The following is a 21,488-nucleotide window of genomic DNA, read 5'->3' as shown; positions in this document are numbered from 1 at the left end:
TGCGTACAGTTCTGGTGTCCCCAATCTAAGAAGGACACAAAACTGTTGGAGCAAGTCCAGAGGAGGTCACGAAGTTGATATGAGGACTGGAGCACCTCCCCTACAGAGACAGGCTGAGAAAGTTTGGGCTGGTCAGCCTGGAGAAGAGAAGGCTGCATGGAGAACTCACAGCAACCTTCCAGTATCTGAAGGGGACCTACAGGGAAGCCAAAGAGGGGTTGGTTCTTTGTCAGGAACTGTAGTGATAGGACCAAGAGTAATGGGAACAAACTAAAAGAGGGGATGTCTAGATTAGGTATTAGGAAGAAATTCTTTACCGAGAGGGTGGTGAGACACTGGAACAGGTTGTCCAGGGAAGTTCTGGATTCCCCAACCCTGACAGTGTTCAAGGCCAGGTTGGATAAGTGCTTGAACAACCTGGTCTAGTGGGAGGTCTGCCGGCCCATGTCAGGGGAGGCTGGCTCTAGATGATCTTTAAGGTCCCTTCCAAACCATAACATTCTATGAATCTGTATTAAATCTGGATCAAGAGCTTTTGGGAGACACTAGGGGGTAATCAGCACCATCCCTTTCTAAGAATTGTCATTCCACAAGAATAGAAGGTAATCAATGGTAACTAGAAAATTACCATCTCTCAAAAAAAAAAAAAAAGTCCTAAAAAACACCTTCTCATAAAGAGCTGTTAAGAGCCACCACGAAAGCACAAGGTCTGAAGCTTCTGTGTGGAAGCACAGCTTTTATAAATGTGTCATGTGTTCAATGTGGGGAGATTTTGCCCGTGATACAGAGAAGAATGGGCATCTGCTGTGCAGTGGGTGTGTTGTTGCTGTTGTGAGACTTGAAGAATGGGTTAATAAAGACAGCTTTCAGAAATTGTGGGAGAACTGAGCCTCTGTTGTGCTGAGCACTGTGCAAGCATAATGCACACAGTCTGCATCCTGTTCCCAGTAATACACACACACTTCAAAACATCTATTCATATACATATTTGACAACTAGAGAAGAGTGTTGGGGGTGAATGGCACCTGACACTGTATGAATAGCTGCAGTTCATTCCACAGCAGTTTTCTTTATGTTCCTTGTTGTTCCAAAATGTCTCTTTTTTTTGAGGGAAGATGGAAATAAGAGTGTTGGAGGTAATTTTTCTGCAGTTCCTTAAATACTCCAAGGAGTGTCACAGTGTGCCAGAGGCACGTTCCTGTAGTTTTAAAACCAAACGGTGTGCTGCCCACACTCAGAGGTGGCAGGAAAGTACAGGGGTTTCAAAGCCTGGTGAGAAATGACTGAACGACTCATTAGGATGGAGAGATCCCAGCTGGGCACAATCCTGCTCCTCCTGCCTGATGCAAGCAGTCCCTGGAGTGAAACGCTCTCCAGACTATGCTCCAGTTTTGTCTTGGTTGGAAGTAGTTGGTTCACTTCAAAAGAAACTCTTGGAGTAAATTCATATAATTGTAGCAAGGTGATCAGGCACCTTGAGACTGAAGACTGAACATTTTTTTATTTGAGAAAGTAAATGCTGTTTAGCAGGATTTCTCTCTACCCCTCTCCGACTTTCCAGCAGTAAGAACTAAGATGAAATCTAAAATACAAGGAGTTATATCAGCTAATCATTTCATGACAAATGTCTGGAAGTTATACCAGGCTACAAGAAAAATAGCTCAAAATATGAATATTTTGTGAATGTTCTGATTTTTTGGACATAGGATTGTATGAATGATATTTTAAATTGTTTTTTGCTTTTGTTAGCCTAACACTACAACACAATTTGCTTAGTAGATTCTTTGTATTTGCATACTTGGATTTTTTTTGGCTTTACATTCCAATAGATGTAAAACAAGAACCATTGACTGTTGCTTCAACCTGATCTCCTCAAATCTCAAAGGAGACTTTATGAATGATTGGTTCTGGTGTCCTGATGCATTAGCAAGAGTAAGATGTCAAATTTAGCATATCACTGCTACTTCAGCATGTCAGTTTTACTATCACTCTATCTGTGTTTGCCAGATGCATTAGAAAATGCAGTTATATTTTTATTACTATGAAGTACAAGAAAATTTATCTTTGAAAGAAGTGAGTAGGGCTTATTTACTTTCACATCCATCCTACATTAAAAAGAGTAATCCAAAATAACCACTTTTTCTACTGAACAAAATGTTGTTCTGTGTGCTGCAGACACCACATAATGCATATGGCTCATCAATACAGCCCTTAGCTTTAGGACATGTGGTGCCATTTCCCTGTTAGTCATGAAAATTGGCAGTCTGGTGTCTCAGCCAGTAGTGGAGATAGAAAACCTTAAAGTATGGGGGATACATGTCAGGATATAGCACAGTGTATCATCCTTTGTTTTCTAACAGAGGACAGGACACATGAACAGCAGCAGTTCTGAGCAGGGAAGTCACCTTAAAAAACCCCTCCCCACAATCAGTGACCTTAAGGTTGGTTTCTCCTCGACATTATTTGCAGAGAAGCAGGAGAAGTGCAAGAAAGGGGAGTATGAAGAATATGGCTGAAAAAGATGAAAAGCATCAAAAAGAGAAAGACAAGTGAAAACAAAATGGGAAGAACAGTTGGGAGGTGGCTTCTCTGTTAAGTTAAACAAATCTGGGGCTTTGACAGCCACAAGTTTGTGATGCTATAGTTCTGTCCCTGACAGCAGGAGATTGCTCCACATCACTGACGTAAAGAGTTACTGGAATAATGTTTATTTAATTGTATGGCCTCAGTAGGTAAGCATTTTTTGGCTGAGGTAATTTATGCAGAGTGGAATCCCAGTCCTCTATCAATGCAGGTGCTGGTCTCTGTTCCTACGGTTACGGTTGCAAAGAGCAGCCCTCTGCTTTTAAATTGTTTGTAAATATATAAAACTGTCATCTTGGGAACAGAAATTTCCTGAGCCTGGTACCTTCCCTGAGGTAATACCGTTCCTTTAAGAACTGTTTTAAAAGCAAGGTATAGAAAGACAATTCTGCTGTTTAAAGAGCAATGGAGGAAAGTATTTTCTTACTGGGTGAGAAGGCTTGTGCAGAGACCTGGTGCAGACAACCAGGAGGGTGTAATAGGATGCTTGCTCATTTGTTGAATACTCAGTTTGTCTCCTTTTCCCAGAAGTATTTCTCAGTCATAATCCTCTGTCCTCACTGTTGCTTACTGTTATTCCCACCCCTACCAAAGTGAGGTGCCATGGTCTATCTGTGCTGTTCTCTTCCTTACAAGGGCTGGTACAGAAACATGCTAGGTACTCAAGGCTGAAAAATGTTGTTCTCAGATTTTGCTAGAAAAGGAATGGTAAAATGTACACATTAACAGAATCAGTGACAAAGTGATGAAAGGCTCAGTGAACTTCTGGCATGGTCATGCAGTGTTTTGAGAACGACACTTTTCTTGAAATAATTAGTGTCCTTTAATTTAGATTAATAGGTTTTCCCGTCCTATAACTTTTTCTAAATCAAATTTGTTTCCAAAAGAAAATCTAATTCTTTTGAAAGCCTTTTTCTGAATGTTGTCTTAGAAGTCAGTCACTGAATTTCTATCTTTTGGATTAGGCAATTTGCGAACAAGCACACAAGCTGAAATAATATTTTCTCTCTAAACTGATTTTGAGTTGAAAATAGAAAATACTAGCACACTAAGGCAACTCAGTAGTGGATTCTTTGGGGAAAACTTCTGATGGATAAATATATCTCGATATGCCTCTAGTTTCAGAGGTTGTCTCTGCATTGAATCACAACATACACTTTTCTGAGATGCTCTTGTGTATAGATGCCCTGGCTTCATCTAAATAAAACTGGACTTTTAGAATGAGGTAGTTATATTTCTGGAAAATTAGACAAATTAAGATATGATATGATATGATATGATATGGTTATCTACTGTTACTTTCTTTTCAAATCTAAAGAAGGAATGTGGAATCTAAATTGAACTTGTCATTAGTGAAACCAGACCTTCTATCACTCTTCTAACAAGGGTTGTACAGGATATTTACAAGTGCTGTAACTGTCTAATTTTTAAATTCAGTGCTCACACACATACATGCACAGTGCCTGCTTAGGTGTTTAGTGGCTAGTTTCCATCTTTATAATATATAAATTAATATGAAATGGCATGTAGAAGAATTTGTTTGAATTCAGACAAAAAGGTCAAAAGAGTCTCAGTCAAAAAAGAAGGAGGGGGTAAAAATCATGAGAAGTGAAATAGGGTGCAGAAAAGCTGACCTGTAGAGGTAGGGGAAAGAGAGAAGCACAAACAAGAATCCAGAAGAAGGAGTAATACTTTACAAAGAATGTTAAGATAGGTGCCTAATAGTCAACCCATATTTAAACAATGTATTTTTGGAAGTTATCATCTAGAGTCCTGCTCTACCTCAGTAATTCCTGAGGCTTTGAGGAACATCTAAAATTTTCAATGTGCCGAGAGATCATAGGTTCTGTGACTGAAACTGCCAGAAATCTGTCAGCATAGGAGAGCAGGAGCTCTTGATCCTCACCTGTACAATTGAGCTCTCTGATGATTCTGCATATCAGTGCATGGTAAGTGAAGCGATAAGAATGTAATCTGGGAACTCCAACTCTGCTCTCTTTTGTAAAGAGAAGACAGGAACCCAGTAATTTAAGAAAATGCCTTCCTAAGAAAAACTTTTTGTTAAATGCACTGAAAAGAATTACAAACCATTTTGGTACATGTGGCATTTGCAGCTCAGTTGAGTGAAATTGTAAGAGATTCATTCTGGCTGCCAGAGAGAGTCTTTGGGATTCTGATGATGTTTCTTATCATCCACGTTTCTTTTTTGGTTTTGTCATCAAATGGGAAAACTAAAGACTAAACTTCTTTTGTCTGTTTTGTTATATATTTTGGAAGCTCTTTACATGCTGTTTTCTTGTACCAATGTTGGTATGCAACACATAGCATGCTAGGACTATCATTTATGTACAGCTGGAAGTACTTCTGTGAATATAGATTTAATACCAAGTTCAATAATAGAAAATTGCTATTGCTAACAAATGTCACCTACATTTGACTTCTGTTTTCTAAAAACTTTCAAAGTTTATTGTAAATAAGCTGCAGTGAAAACAAACTGAATGATTATAGCCTGGATTCCCTGCAGAGTGGTTTCTGGCATGCAGGAAATAAATTATAGTGTATTCAAAAAAACAGCTGCTTCTATTTGGGTAGAATATATTATGATTTAATGAAGACAACCATCTGCTCCTGAGTAAAATCCTAATTAAACAATATATGGCTCAAAACAAAATTAGCAATAAAGCAGTTAATATTTTACAAATGTTGCCTGCAATGTATAGCAACTAGTATGTTAAAAGCTTCTTTAAATATGCCTGGCTTTCATAATATTTTAATAGACTGAGAGAATATGCTTGCTATATCTGTGGCTGGTACCACCATAACATCTCCACAGTAGAATTTAGATTTCATAGCACAAGCTAAAATATTGTGTTGAGAACTAATATGTCCGTCATATTTTAAATTTTTAGTTTGTTTGGGTTTTTTCCTGTTTGCTGCTTAGCCTCACATTTAATGAATTATTCTGCAAAACAGATGCAAAAGCTTCTGAAAAAATGCTGTGGACAAATGGAACAGCCTGCCTGAACACAAAATTTCTGTGCCAAAGTCAGATTTGTGAATGGAAACCTCTTTATTTAGCTTGTATGTCATGTCTCAGACATGCTTATGCAACTGTGCAAAAGGACACAAAAAGATGGTTAAAAGGATCTTAAAAGTGGAGTTGAGATCAGTGCAATGGATGGAACCCCATTCTCTGAGGAAACAAATCTCATACTTCACACAGCTTAGATGCTGATGCTTAAACTACAGGCAAGCTTAGAGAAATAATAGTCGGTCCTGTATGGTTAATATACTTTAAGGGTAATGTATTTTTTTTTTCTGGTCAAACGTGAAGAATGGGGACCCAGAGACTGCAGCCGAGGACATGTGCAACCCCAGCTGCATTGCTGAGGTGAGCTGAACCTTGTCTGGATTCCTGTGCCACGGTTTACCTCCAGAAGCATGAGGCTTGCAGGGAAACAAAGGAAAAGTGAAATGATAGAACAGGTAGGCAACATTTGTGTGCTCTGACTCACTGAGATATAAGTGGTCCTTGTGCATTGTTCAATGAAAACAAAGAACATCATAAATAGCACTACTGTGCATAAGCACTGCTCCATCCTGTTCATGGCAAATTACCTCCTTCCACATGTATGACCCTATTTTTTTTTAAGTGCTTTCAAGAACTAGTAAAAGATATAAGGAAAACCAGAAACTATGGCTTGCTTGACATGGATATAAAATTTAATAACATGAGAACTCTCTCTGTCTCTTTTTTAAGCTGAAGTAACTTTTGGGTCAAACAAAAATGGAGAATTTATTATATTATTATTTGAATCAAATTAGGTAGTCTGTTCACAAATCGGCTCCTCGCTCCTTTTTTTCAGAGCCTTCAAAGTGGGTGTAGCTAGACTAAAAAGACGAAACACACACTTCCCCTGCTATTTCCCAGTGTCTGGTGAATGGAAGAGAGATTTTTCTCTGAGATTCACTGCACAGTAGAAGGGTTTTATCTTGCTCTGATCCTCACAGCCTCTGACTTGATGTGGCACAGCTATCTGTACATGGGTGATCCCACCCTGGGACAGCCTCAGGCTGACACAAACCAGCTGCTGGAGTAGGGCTCCCATCTGCTACCAGCCAAGTCTGGGTGCGATAAGGGATCAGGACACACACCCCACACATCTGTCTTTGTTATCAAAAGTACTTCATCTATGACTCAAACCAAAAGGAGTTTAAAATTTTTGTTGTTGTTGTTCCTTGCTTATCTCCAGAAACTCTCCTGTTTCTTCTTTCCCTGGGCAAGAAATCAACTTCTTTAGTTTAGTCCCTGAATAAAATGTTCCAGTGCTGTGCTGACCTGGGCTACAAACACTGTGGGGGGATGTTTTTCAAGTCAGACATAAAGCTGTTCTCCTTTCCCCTTACATTCTTCAAATTAAACTTCAGAGAACACTGTGGGTTCTCTCATTTCACTCCTAGAATACACAGCAGCAGGTCTTTAAGGTAAAATCCTCTGGAAGAAAATGGAATCATTTTCTCCTGAGGACGCTATTCTGCTCTCTCTAGGATGAGCAGCAGTTGCAACAAATCTAAAAGTTCCTCTGTAACTCAGCTAGAGTGGCCCCAGTGGATAGACCCCTATCCTCTGCGGTCTGCAAGGATCTGTTCAGCTCCATATGGAAACTTTACACTGCTTTTATTAGGCATTAAACTGCAGTGCAGTTTTGAAGAGCAGAGTTAGCCACATCATGTTTTCCATATAGGTGCTGGAGGGAAGCAGCTGCATGTGGGGGAAGCAGTTTTGAAACCCAGAGATAGAGTTCTGAGATGGTTATGCATGTTGCCTCTTTCCCATTAACGACTTTGCTCTTTTATTGCTTCCACCCAAATGACTTGCTCTGGTGCTGTGCAGACAACCAAAATCTCTGTAGGAACATATTTTTTTTTTCTTTTTTCTCATATTCTTTCTCCTTTAAAGTACTCAGAATTACCACTGTAAATCACTAGCTGGATGTAGCCAATACAGCAGCAGTCTTCACTCTTAAAATTTAAAGCCCCTGGCTACACAAAAGCTATTTTTAGCCTTGACATCATCTAGGTCCACCCCCCTGCCATGGACATGGACACTTTCCACTAGACCACGTTGCTTCAAGCCCCATCCAACCTAGCCTTGAACACTTCCAGGAATGGGGCAGCCACAGTTTCTATGGGAAACCTGTGCCAGTGTCTCATCATCCTAACAATAATGAGTTTCTTCCTATCTGATCTAAACCTGTTCCCTTTCAATGTGAAGCCATTAGACTTGCTCTAACAGGTCCATGCCTCTAACAGGGTCCCAGCACTCAGGCTGGGTCTTGCAAGAAGAGAGCAGAGGGGCAGAATCACCTCCCTCCACCTGTTGGTCACACCTCTTTTGAAGCAGCCCAGGATACATTTGATAGTTCTGAGGTGAGGGGGAAAGTTGTCGGGTCACATTCAGCTTCTCAGCCAGCATTCCTTCCCTTTCCTGATGTATTAGATACCTACCTGTCAGTCAGTGGCAATGCAGAAGGTGTCTCTTTAGGCCTGGGTATGATCAACTCCCCAATAAAGCAGGTTGCAGCTTTTGTCTCAACCTCAGTGAAAATGAAGAACCTTACAAAGGAAGCCTGTTTATGTCACATGGGTACAACAAGGATGTACCTGCCACGAGTTTGCAGACAATTTTTGACACATACCTACAGATATGTTTATCTAGGAAAACATGAAAGCAAAATGTAGATAGCTGTGTTTATCCTGCTCTTGCAGCTGTAGCTTCTGACCTTTTTCCATTACATTCCTAAGCACCTCCACTCCAGACCTTGGGGATCTCACCATTTACTTGCTTGTATAGTCTTCATAACTGATTTTAGCACAGTCTTGGCCCCTCTGGATAAACTGCTTTGTAATAATTGCCCCATGTTAATAGTTATAGAGAAAGTAGGTGCACTTCAGACATCACTTTGCATAAGTGCCATATGTGGCTGCCTTTTTCTTTTTAGGTTTTCAACTTGGTTATGAGAATAGTGTCTTTTTGCCCTCCTGCCATAAATGTCTGACTCTGAGCAGCTGAATGTCACTCGGTTTGTTCTCCTGTCTGAAAATAGAGGTGTTCTGAGGTGGGTTTTTTTCAGCACCCAAGGTATTTTTATATGATGGGGTTTAGATACATCCACATTAGAGTGAGAGAAGTATGGGGGCACCTGATTTGAACAGACAGGGACCTTTTTTCTGCCTCAGTGAGTGAGCTGATGCCCAACAGGCCAGCAGGGCATCCTCCCTGATAAGAAGCACCACTGGAGCTTCAGAGGCTCCTCGGAGTTCCACCTGCCTCCTCCCAGCACCTGAAAACACTGCCAGGAAGGGTTTGCTGCCTCTCCACCAGTTCCCAGAGCCTTTCTCCTCAGGTCCAGTTTGAATCTGGACAGGAACCTCATGAATGCCTTCATCCTGGCTCTTTCTCCTCAGGAGAGGTGCTGGGACCGTACCTGTGAGGGAGGGCACTGCCTGGGCTCTGTCTCCTTGCTGTGCTGCCCTGCCAGGCCTCCCTCCTGGTCTGCCCTCCCGCTGCCTCACCCTGCGCCTGCCTCCCTCCCTTCTCTGCGTGAATGGCCACCATGGCGTACTGGCCACCTGCAGGCATCCAGGGGCCAAACTTTGTTACAGGGACATCTGTCCGTCTTGGTAGGCCTCTACATGGAGGAGATAGAGTTGGGATAAGGACAGACCTGGAGGACAATACAACTCGCTGATGACGAATGCATTTTTGTCTCCTCTTCCTCAGGCATTGGGGAAAACTTTGTGTCTTGAGGAGTTTCTCAGGCCAGCAGGCCGAAGGCTTTGCATTATGGTGAGACCTCTCCCTAGAGTCACAGTTTAGTCATTGAGCTGCTCTGCGATGGTACTGAGACACACAAGAACGGGTCAAAATGATGTTTCCCTTGTTGTAGTCATGGGTTTTTTTTGTGTTAACAGTGCAACTAGAACAAAAGCAGAGCTCCTAATTTAGACAGCCTGCGTGGGCATGGTGGAAGAGCCAGGCGGTGTCCTAGAAGGAGCACTGACTGGGACCTGATGCTGTGCTTCTGTGAGCACAATTAGCCCTTGGCTTGTGCAGCTGGTGCTGAGGCTGGTTCCAGGGGGAGCGATGTGAGGATTCAGGGTGGGAGCAAAAACTTGGGTGGATGTTCGATCCTGGGGAAGAGAAATGGCATTGCTAACACAGGTGTAAGGTGCTGGCACATGTGGTGGGAGCTTGGGGCAGCAGTCAGGGCTATCCGTGAAAGCCATTATGAGAATTTTAAACTGGATGCTTTAAAGATCAAGCTTTTCTTTTCCCTGTGTCATTCCCTCAATAGCATTTTTCTGAGACTGTGCTCTGTTTTCAGTGGGACTACTGGCAGGTATTGCCTCGCAGATGAGGTTTTGCATCACGGATTTCTGCACTTGAACTTGTACAGATTAGTGATTATTCCAGGTCTTACTTAAATGTTTTGTGGTTACATTACTTCTGCTATGAAGAGTATTTAAAAATAACAGGATATTAAATTGGATCTAGTAGCTACTTTCAGTATGCTTCTTTTGAAGGAGAGATCTGTATATGTGTATGTCTTCTTTGCAATTGATGAAAAGGTTTTTTGAGGTATGAAAACCAGTCTAACTTTAATATCCTTTTTTTTGCAAAATATGAGGAAATGTATATTTATTGGTCAATCTTACCTGCCTTCTTCTGGAAGGTGATTGATAATTTCTGCCTGATGTCAATAGAAAAAGCTTTTAATTATAGTGTCAGTTTGCCTTTGAAAGCAGGTCAGGCTTCAGCACTCAAGACAGAAAGAGTGTGCACATATCACTCCTGACATTTTCTCAGAAGTATTACTGCCTTGCTAGCTCACCTATCAAGCATAGTGAATTGTGTTTCTACTCATTGATCACTAGCTTTCCTGGGCAACTGAAAGTGTTGTTAGCTATTACCTGACATGATGTAAAATCCATTGAATACTTTGGCAGGTATATTGTGTTAAGAAACTGTATTTTTAAAATGTCCTTAAGAGGATTTTATTTATGTCAATTTGCTTTTATCTTATCCTTGTACTGGCAATATCTGTATTTTAATATGTATATATGCATCAATGTGTCTCTACACCAGCCTTCTTCCGTATTGTTATGATACGCTGTTTTGAACAGTGCATTCATAAATTACGCTGGAAAGGGTTGATTAAGAGAGTGATTTTATTTATCATAGCCACAAATCTTTAAAATCCACAGGGAAGGCTTCACAGCCAACGACGTTATAATTTTTAATGCCTTTCCTGACCAAGTTTTGGAAATCACGCCTTGTCCCTGAATACCCTGAGGATTATGTATCCCCTTGTCAAAAATGGCAAGGTTGTTATTCACTCGTGTAGTGCTAGTAATGTTCAGGGGCTGTAATCATCTTGTCGTGATCTATGTTATTAGATTTCAGTGGTCTGACAACGATTTATCAAATGCCACTTACTATATCAAGAAGGGCAAGCAAATAAACCTGTCCTGTCCTGTCAGCCTCAGCACCAGCACACATGCTTGCTTCCCGGAGCACCTGAGACATGAAATCCACCAGGTCTGTTTCTGATTCATCTCGCTGTTCAACAAAACCTGGTATTTCTGGAGAAAGTAATTCGTGCGCCCGTTCATCCGTGCATGGGACCCAGTTCATGAGGGACACCTGTGCAGCCAGGCCAGAAATTCCCTTCTCCTATAGCGTTCGGGCGCTCGCTGCCCGGTGGCTGGTTGATTCTTGCGCATCAGGGCACACGTCCGTCCTCTCCGCCGGCCGGGGAGAAGCTTTGCCGGACAGCGGAGCCGCTGGGCCCGCACAGGGGGAGCGGAGTAGCCAAGGGCCGGGTGCCCTCTCTTGGCCACCTTCACAACAGCAGGCAAATCAGGGCTCAAAATAGCGGCTGGCACGGAAGAAAGGGAGAGAGGCTTCACGTCGTGTCTCCGAATTAAGAGAAATGTTTATTTAAATGCAGGCTCAGGAGCTGAGGATGCTAATCTAAACCCACAGTGCCTCTCTAGCTTCGGGTGAGACAAGTGACTCCTAGGTCTCTGTCAGCCCATCCCAGCAATAGGACTAAGGAACCTCTGCACTGCTCCTCAGGCACTGATAATAGCTACAAACGAACGAGTCAGGGTTCCTTAGCCTGCTCCCATGCGGACTTTCCTATTTGGCTCGTGTCATTTATCACAGCAGTCGTTTGCCATGGAATTTACATTTTGATGAAACACCGCAGCTATCATTATTTCAGCAGGATTGCATTTGAGTGGCAGCTGAGGGGTTAAGGCACACATGTGCCTGCATGCTAATGTTAGAACTTTAGTGAGGCTTACTGAGGAACGCCATAAAATTTCTAAGGTTATTCACTTTATCAGCAATCAAACCTACCAGTTCAGGAAGTATGGTAGATCAATCTTTGAGAAAAGCTTGTTCTGGTACTCTAGTGGTTTCTCTGTGTGTAAAATAGAACCAGGACTAGGAGTTTGACTTGGATGATCCTTTGAGTCCCTTCCAACTCAAAATATTCTATGATTCTGTGATTTTGAAAATAAATGATCATTGAAAGAGTATTTAGCATATGAATAAAAATAGGGTGGTTAAGTGAAAAAAACATTTAATCAACGTTTTAACAGTCAGATAAGAATGCCTGTTAACTAATAAACTGACAGTTTAGTGAAAGAGACTTCATCTACATAGAGTCCTTGTCATCCCACTAAAAGAGAGCATGCTACAAAGAATGTAAATTATATTTACTTGCTTGATAGAAAAATTGAATAATAATCTTTTACTTATGCTGAGGACCAAGATAGCTACTGTTTGTAATGGAGCTCAGGTGGTTTATCCCTGCTGAGGATTTAGCCCCATCCTTTTTTTTGAGCTAGATTTCTCAGCACTTTACTTAAAAGTAAAAGGGAACATGGATTAGAGCAAAACTGGGTCTACACACTGAAGTTGCATCCTGCTGCTGTTCCAGTCAGGTTCTAGGTTTAAGACAAGATTGTTAAGTAGCAAACACCATGCTAGGAGTTGAATGCATGAACTTTATTTCCAGCTCTCTTGCTATGTAACTTTAAATATCTCATGAAACCTCTTAACTCATAGAGTTGTTGTCTGAAAATTGGTAACTATCACAGGCATGTCTGTGCCTGTGTATAAACTGTGGTTTATGAAGCCCCTTAAATGCTTAGTGGAACGACATGCTTTGAAGGGTTGTTACTGGTTTGTTGTGTGATGTTGATAAAGACAGAGCAGGTGCCATTACAAGACAGACAGTCCTTACTGGTGGGATGATGCTGGCATTTGCCTGGGTACATCCCATGTTAAATCTTTCACCTTAGACAAAACTATTTGATGCCCAGAGTTTCAAAATTAATTTGAAAAAGGTAAGCACTTAGCATCTTCTGAAGCGCTGTGTGAATTTCCTTAGAATCAGATAACAGAATGATTCAGAGCAAGCTTCAAGCCCAACAGAATGCATATGGATGTAGAGACAAGAAAGACGGGCCACAGTGATAAAAGAGAAGCTCACAGATGAAATATCTGAAGTGTCCACTGAAGAGTGGACAGACATGAATCAGAATCAGTTACCATGCACCAGTTTTAATGTGAGAACCCTTGATATCCTTTGGGCTGCAACAGGCATTTAGATCTTGTTGCAACCAATTCTTGTTCCTTCTAATTAAAACCAGAATGCATTCAATACTCTAATGCAAAGTGCTCATATAAATTACTTGCATTCTTCTACTTGAGTTATTAAGTCAAAACAACCCCACATGAAAAAGGACTGCAGTATGCTCTGACAGCCTATGCACAGTGCTCATAGATAAGAAAAATATTTCCTGAGATGCATGATAAAAAACCAATCCTAAAAACCCTAGTAGGCAGGACAGGGTGTGCAGGCTGCCTGCTCAAGCTATGTATTCATCTTGCATGGAGCTTATAAACAGTGGGTAACATGGTACTATACTTTCATGTGGTTTTATTATTAGTTAAAAAAAACCCAGGGACAGTATTTACATAGCAATTCTATGTTTGGAAAGGTAGGCACTTTTAAGGCACATAGAGCTGACACGCCTCAAGGCTATACCTCATTAGCTTGCTTATGTTACCTAGCTATATATCTCTGGGAATGGAGTAGGTGCTTTACATACAAATGAAAGATGTGGGCGGAGGAGGAAAGGGGGCTGAATTATTCACTTTTCTGCCCTGCAGCTTGTGTAATCGTGCATGCTATGGCAAAGTGGATGTAAAATACCCTAAGCAAGGTTTGAAGCTGGTCTAAGTTAGTACAGCTTGTTGAAGTTGACAAATATCACGGGCAGCTTCTGTGAAGGCTTAGATCTGTGTTATATTCACTGCTGTGAATGACTGCAAGGAATTGGGTCTGAGGTCCCAGGCCTTGTTTATTCATAGTAAATAAACATAGGAAATCAGGGGGAATGATCGGAAAGCAAAATATTACTTTGAGTTGCACAGGTTTCCAGACATGCGAGCAGGTAACTGGACTCCACTTAGGCAGATAGATGTCAGCTGGCTGCTCTTGAAGAGTAGGAAAAATAGGTGTCAGAGAAGAATTCCTGTTCCAAGCCATTAATTGACTCTTTTTTTTTTTGATATTCATAAGCAATCTAAATTGGGAATAAAACTCTTGGTCAATGTGACAGTGGCATGGGTTAGTACACAATGCAAATGCCAGGAAAATGCATAAAAAACCAAATGCAGTTTCTGAGTTAATTAATTGCTCAGCAGTGGTAAAGCAATGTAACCATTTATTAAAATAGACAAGGTTTTGTGTGCAAGTCACAGCTGAATTGGCTGCTAATTAAGAAAGAGCTAATACTCATTTAGATAATAGTCTTGTCAATAATTGTGGACAAAAGGAAGAAAAATTTTATTCACCGGAAAAAAATAGAATTGATGACTTCTGGATATTGAAATCTGAAAAAAAATTAATGGGTTTGAGAGATATATATACTAAATGGTACCAGATACTTCCTGTTGAGTGACTTTGTTCTATTAGACACCTGCCAGGACACTTTTCTCTCATCACTCATCATTATCATTGGCTATGGTTTTATTGTGTATTTGATAATGTACTTAAGGGAATCTTTAAATACACTGTGTGGGAATAAAGAGGATGGGAATAAAAATTTGTTTATAATAATTTCTTTGTTTATCTACTGATAGAAATTCCAAACTTCATAACGGGTATAAAGATGCAATTTTGAAATATGTATTTCCAGAACTCAGTGGAGGGATGGTCCAAGTCACAGATGGAGTTTAGGCTACATCCATGAATAGGCTCAGGTCTCAGAGAACATACATGGTGACATGAATGGCTTGCAGAGTGATTCATGGTGGCTTTCCTGGGGAGAGATGGCAATCCAAACTGAAATACAGAAAGGAGAGCTCCCAGTAATAATAGTATGTGCAAGGACACTCTGAAAATTATTCTTTCAGTTCTGATGGCAGCATCCTAATATGTTTCATGGGCCAGGACCTTGCTTTGTTCTTTCAAAAAATCTGATCAGTATTGGCTCTTTCCATTTACATGACCATCGGTCCCTGTCATAACCATCTTAAAGGATTATTTAGAGGTTGTGACTTGTCTGGAAAGTGAGATTTGCTCTTCTCAGCCTTCTGAAAATTTATTTTATAGATTTATGCCTTAGAGAACAAATACCTGGGCTTTGCAAAAAGTAGATCTGAGTTCTTCAGGTCAAACAGGCAAATTGCATGATGTGAGCCAGACGTCACCTTGATTGCAGACATCAGACAGAAAACTTCATAGTTCTTTTTGCGACACACTCCTGCCATTTCCTCTGGCAAAGATTTCACTTTCCTCTATACCAGACAAGTTTGTATGCTATTCTATAGACCCTAGGGGTAAGCTTTGGCATATCTAATCTTAGAGATCTCTAGTGTAAACTTCAGCTTCTGAGTGAATCTTTGAGATTCCCTTTATAGACAATAAGGAACAGGACTGTCTTGAACAAAGTCTAATTGTATTGTAAAGCAGATGTGCAAAATAGGTTGGGTGAATCCTGCCTAAAAATACGTATTTCTTTCCTCTAGAGTGCTGCTGCCTGTTCTGAGCTTCGCCTCCCCCTCCCAAAGGCACGTGCTCCTGCCCAGGCGCTCCGAGCTCCTTTGTTCCAAGCGCAGGCAAAGCCAAATGTAACTCAGACAGTGTCTGATTGGCCGGTCACCCTGGGTCTGCCCCCAGTCCTCCCCTTTCCCCTTCTCCTAATAAAAGATGATCGAGGGGAGGCTCCCCCCTCTCTCTCAGCTCAGCTACTTTCCTGTGAACATCTCTGGTTGTCTGTCTCATTTGAAAGCTTCTAACTGCAGGGAATTGAGTGAGCAGGGAGCTATATTTCTCCCTCTTTGCTTCTGCTGATGGTATTTGCTCTGCAGCTGATTCAGGTACCGATTTTAGAGCTACTAAAGTGCTAGATCGCCCGTGCTACCTCTCTAGGCTGCTCAAGGCTTTCTAAGGCATTGAAATACAAGCGCTAGCCGGTATAAAGCTGAAAAGATACCTTCCACACTAGAGAGCTTCAGGTAACTAGCTCAAGATACACTTCTAGAGAGAAGCATGCATATCATTGACACCTGTATAAGATAAATCCCTCTCTAGAGTTCATCTCCCACCTCTAAAAGCCGTTGAAGGAGGTAATAGAGGGTGAGAAATAGACACTGCTCCTGTCTCCTTCAACTTCTCTGTCTCAGGCTTCTCTTTTAAAATTTACAGAAATTACACTCAATTGTAATCTGTTGTCCTGTTGAGATAACCAGAAAATGAGTGTTTTGTTACTGGCCGTTTTGTAAGGATCTGTCTGGAAGCTTGCATGTCTTCTATTTTGCTTTTCTAAAAAGGTTCAGTGAAGAGAATGAATCATTCTAAGTCAGTTGGAGTTAGATCAGCTTTTTTTGGGAAGATTTTTGTGTGTTTTACCTATTCCTCTTTTCTGAAGTTAATTTCTTACATTTTTTGTGTTTGGAACAGTTTCCCCCTTGTAAACTCTGAGCATAGTATAATCATAGAAAAACTAGTATTCATGTAATTCTTTCTTTTTTTGCTTCTCCACATCTGCTGTTCATCTGCATTCTGAATGTTCTGGGTTTAGGGACTTGTTCCTTGTGGACCGTGTGAACTCACAGTTAATTGACCTTGACATTGATCAGTGAGATGTGACCAGTTAACTTGACTCTAAAACATATTTTAGCTGGCAGTTTTAATTTTCAGCATTTTTAATGGAAAATGCAATGATACGTTGCAAGATGCTGGATGCCTTGGAAACCCATAACATTTACAAAATAATCACCAAATGTAAAGAAATAAACTAGCTGTTGACAAGTTGTGGCAAAGAGGAGACTTGATCAAGCTTCACTTCGAACGCTGGAAGATGCTGACTGTATCATCAAAAAGTCATGAATGTGTGTGCTGATAGAGGGATTTCAGTCCTGCACGCCTATTGCTACATAGCTTTAGGTTGTTTTTCTTCAGGTCTAAGCCAATTTTCAAGAAACTGTTCTGTAGGCAGATAGTTCTGCCAAAAGCCCCTCAAACAAAACCAAAATAACTCATCTGCCTAACTCAATCTTTACAATTTGGAATTTTTGGAAAATAAATATATATATCGCAATTCTAATTTTCAAGTCCTTTCCAGTGAACATCCATGTCATCACCTGTCAACAATCTCCATGTAACAAAATATATTATTAAGGAGGTTTCACAGATAGCAATCTATAGATATATCATGGATAGTCTGGGAAGTGGGAAGTCATTATTTGTCAAGCTTATTCTAATAAATACTCATTCACTTGGGCTTTGTTTGCAGTTCCCAAGCTGAGAAATGCAATTTTGTGGGATCGTTTATTTTGCAACTTAATGCTAAAGCAGGAGGGACAGGCCTTACTTGGCAAGGACTGCAAACACTTCTGAATCTAGAGATTAAGTCTGCTTGTCTCTGACTGTACTTGATGATTTTTTGATTACTAGTGCTGATAAATATAAGGGCTTAACTAATGGCCATAGAGTGAGGATAAAAGAGGTAATTTGCTCAAGGGGCTTAACACTAACACCTTGAAAAGAGAATCTTTGGATTGAATTCAGCCATACACTCATGTAAGAACCATCTATTGCTATTTATTATGACTTCAAAACCCCACCTCTTTAAATCACAAAATCATCAGTGTTGGAAGAGACCTTCAAGACCATCTTGTCCAACTGTCTACACAGCACCACCATAATCACTCCTAAACAATATCCCCAAGTGCCACTTCCAGATGCCTCGTTGAATACTTCCAGAGACAGTGACTTCACCACCTCCCTGGGCAACTAATTTCAATGCCTAAGCCCTCTAAGTGGGGAGAAAAAAAGAAATCTAAGCACAATTTAAGGCTATTTCCTCTTGACCCTTCACTTGACACATGTCAGAAGAGACTGACCCCACCTTGCTACAATGTCTTTTCATGTGGTTGTAGTGAGAATATAAAGTCCCCCCCTGAGCCTCTTCTTCCTCAGACTAAACACCCCAGTTCCCTCAGCTGCTCCTCATAAGACTTGTGCTTCAGACCCATCCCCAGCTCTGCTGCCCTTCTCTGGACACACTGCAGCACCTCAATGTCTTTCTCATTGTGAGGGGTCCAGAACTGAACACAGGATTTGAGGTGTGGCCTCACCAGTGCCAAGTACAGGGGGACAATTCACTGCCCTGGGCCTGCTGGCCACACTATTGCTGACACAGAATTCCAGAATGGCACTGGCCTTCTTGGCCACCTGGGCACAGTTGGCTCATGTTCAGCTGCTGTCAACCAGCACCCCAGGTCCTTTTCTGCTGGGCAGTTTTCTAGCCACTCTGCCCACATTCTAGAGCTGCAGGGGGTTGTTGTTACCAAATGTTTTAATAAGTTTTGTCTTGAACAGTATAGAGGATCTAGTAAGTGTTGTGTATATTTATAGAAAGACATCCAAGACATTGCTAGGAGGAAGGTATTATCCAAAGATGGGAAAAATTGAATTGATGATGATATTATTCTTCATAGTTGTAAATATTATCAGGCATACATTTACAAAGACACAGTCCAAGCTCATGAATTGTCCACTGGATTAGAAATGCTCATATTCAGGTCTATTTTGTTTTCCTATATTTGAGCACATTTATGTTAGATGTGGAAGTTCTTTCAGTCTTATTAGGTATTTTTATAGAGACCGTGTGCATGCAATAAAGTCTAGTAAAACTAATGGCCTCTAAAAGTCTGTGACCAAACATTCTGAAATTTTCTTTGATTTAGGAACATGAACAAGCATCAAACTTACAACAAACTTCAATGCAATTCTCTCGCAGTTTATTCAGTGTGAGAACAAAACTTTACTAAGTGCTTGAGATTCACTTGGTCTCTGTCTCAACCTTTGTCTCTCATCAGGTTCATCAAAGCTTTTAGGAGATACAGAAGCTTTTTGATGAAAAGCAGACTAGGTCTGAATTGATAGCAGGATGATACTGAATTTTGATTTTTTTTTTTTTTTTTGGCAACCCTGAAGTTTTTTTAAAGCAATGTACAGTGGCTTTTAACAGGAAAAAGGTGTGATCATAGACAGTTTAAAGTAGAGCACCTAGACAGGAAAACATAATATTTCTCTTCATTCCCCCAAGCGCTTAAAAGCATCTGGTAGCTGATGAACCTTTCAGTCTAGTGGGAAAGTAGAAGTTCAGTGTTATACTGGAAATGTCATGCAAGTGTCAGATTCGTTATCTTTTGAGGTGTCTCACAGCTTTTACCTACACTCTGGCCAAGCCTTTTTCAAGAGATGGTGATGGCTCTGAAAGACATTAATGTTTTTATTTTTGTTATCAAGAAACTCTCCCTCCCTTTCACTGCTAAGTTAAAAATAAAGATGAGAAAAACTAGCCAAGCAGTTCTCTCTCTCCTCTTAAATTACCTTGATTGTTGTAGTTCCAAACAGGCTTATTTTCCAGCTTTGTCTGGCTGTTTGGTAGGCTGGTAAAGAGATGAAAAAATTACTTTTGTAGAGCGAGACTCAAGGAGAAAATATTGAAAACTTCTTTTAGGCTGTTTCGTCTTTGATTACGAACTTCTTTCCTTTCAATGCAGGTATTTGGGTAACTGTTCAATCAAGATCTTTCTTAGAGGCCATTTGGCAACGGTGTAAAGATATCTCTGCCAGGGTCACCTCACTCCATTTTCACATCCATCCTAACAGCTTCACCATCCCCCTGTATCCTACTGCAGCTCAAATCTCCATGTAGACTCCCCATAACTGCCTGTCTCTCACCTTTATCCCTTTAGGCTTTGTCTCTCCAAGAAAACTCCTCCCTGCTATTTTACTCCTGGCTCTTCCTCTTTTATCTTCTGGTTGTCCATATCCCTAGGCAGTGAATCACAGAGTCCTAAAGGGGAAGTGAAGTGCCAAAATAGGGTGCCTGGATAGTTGCTGCTTTTGGCAATGACTCCAGCCCTAGCAGAGCCTGTTTTTGTGCAGTCTCACTGTGGAAAGTAGGCGGGAGTTGGGTGCTTCATGTCACTCCAGTACATTTGATCCAGGTCTGAAAACAGCCTGGCTGGTACTCAACCCTTCTTTGCCCTCCTCCTCTTGCTGCCAGATGCAGTCTTTTTCTTTCCTGAAAGCTACTGATCATCCTCCTTCAGTCCGATGGCCTTCAGGAAAACAGGGAATTTCAGGTATGTGGTCTGAGAAATTCCTTCATTTTCTCATCAGTTTCTGCACTGACTGCAGGAGGGCAACAACACAACTGCACTTTTCTTTTTCAAACAAGGCACCTAGCTGGCAGTGCCTTTAAACACAACATTTTAGAGGGAGATGCCAAAAGCATAATAAACAGACTGAAATTATAAATCCATTGCTATCACAGAGCTTACAAGTTCTTAGCTGACTGGCCTGTGCATAGCTGGTTGTTTTCTTTTTGCATAGCAGCCTGTAATTAAAATATTCATGTGCAGATTGCAGTCCATTTAGGGCTGAATGCTGCTAGATGCTGAGCAAAATTTGAACAGTGCTGAGAGATCTCAGCTGCCAAGGAAGAGAGGAGGCTCAGAGTAGTCTGAGTTGGCCAGCATCTGGCAGACTGCCTTAACATTGATTTGTTCTTATGTTAGGATAAAACTGGCAAGGAACAGGAAAGCAGTTTAAGGCTCAATTAACAAACAGACTTTAAAAAATGTATTTCACTTTCTGCCTTAGGCTTTGCCTTAGGGTTAGCCCTGTTCACAGAGCTAAGACTAAAAGAAAAAACTGCTTATATACATAATATCCTGTAAACAGTTATCCCCTCTATAAGGGCAATTCAAAATATATCAATGTCACAGACACTCTGGTATGGTAATCAATCAGGCTGGTATTAGGTCAAATTATTCAGTAGAATAGCTAAGATTTATTTGTAAAAGGTTTGTTTGTTTGTGTGTTTGAAGTTTTCATAGTGTTTGAACTGGAAAAAATAAAAATAAAGTAGTCTCTTTTGAATTTGGGCATACATTAGGCTGGGCTGAAGAAGTTATATGGCACAAGGAGACTATTGTTGTCCTAGTCATGGAGAATATTGTGGAGGAAAAGGTAAAGCTTTCCTGCTGTTGGGACACATGTTAGATAAACATATTAATTATGGCAGTGGCTACTTCTTTCCCGTTGCACTTCACAAATGTGCAGAGGGCCTATGCTGTAACCGTGGGTAGTTTTGACTAACTCACTTGTGAGTTCTTACAAAGGCTTATGTTATGGCAAAGAAGAGTGGGTTTTTTTGAGAAGTGTTTTTGGAAAAGCAGTGAAAGTCATCTCTGCAGAATGACTGTGACTGGGGCCATGGTACTGTGATCACCTTCT

At 40.9% G+C, this 21,488-nt stretch overlaps 1 long non-coding RNA gene across 6 annotated transcripts in view; it reads left to right on the top strand.

The window, feature by feature from the left end:
- Positions 1-21,488, top strand: part of LOC116445014 — a 166,212-nt gene that overhangs the window by 69,829 nt on the left and 74,895 nt on the right. For 2 of the 6 annotated variants that reach the window (XR_004240619.1, XR_004240622.1), the window contains one exon: positions 5,918-5,974. The exons of 2 other annotated variants lie outside the window; for them this stretch is intronic. This is a non-coding gene — a long non-coding RNA (uncharacterized LOC116445014). 2 more of the 6 variants (XR_004240621.1, XR_004240623.1) reach the window with 2 other exon arrangements.

Source organism: Corvus moneduloides, chromosome 6 (genome assembly GCF_009650955.1).
Source record: "Corvus moneduloides isolate bCorMon1 chromosome 6, bCorMon1.pri, whole genome shotgun sequence".
NCBI classification, from domain to species: domain Eukaryota; kingdom Metazoa; phylum Chordata; class Aves; order Passeriformes; family Corvidae; genus Corvus; species Corvus moneduloides.
Note: the sequence above shows the minus strand (reverse complement) of the source record. Positions and strands in the feature narration are given on the sequence as shown.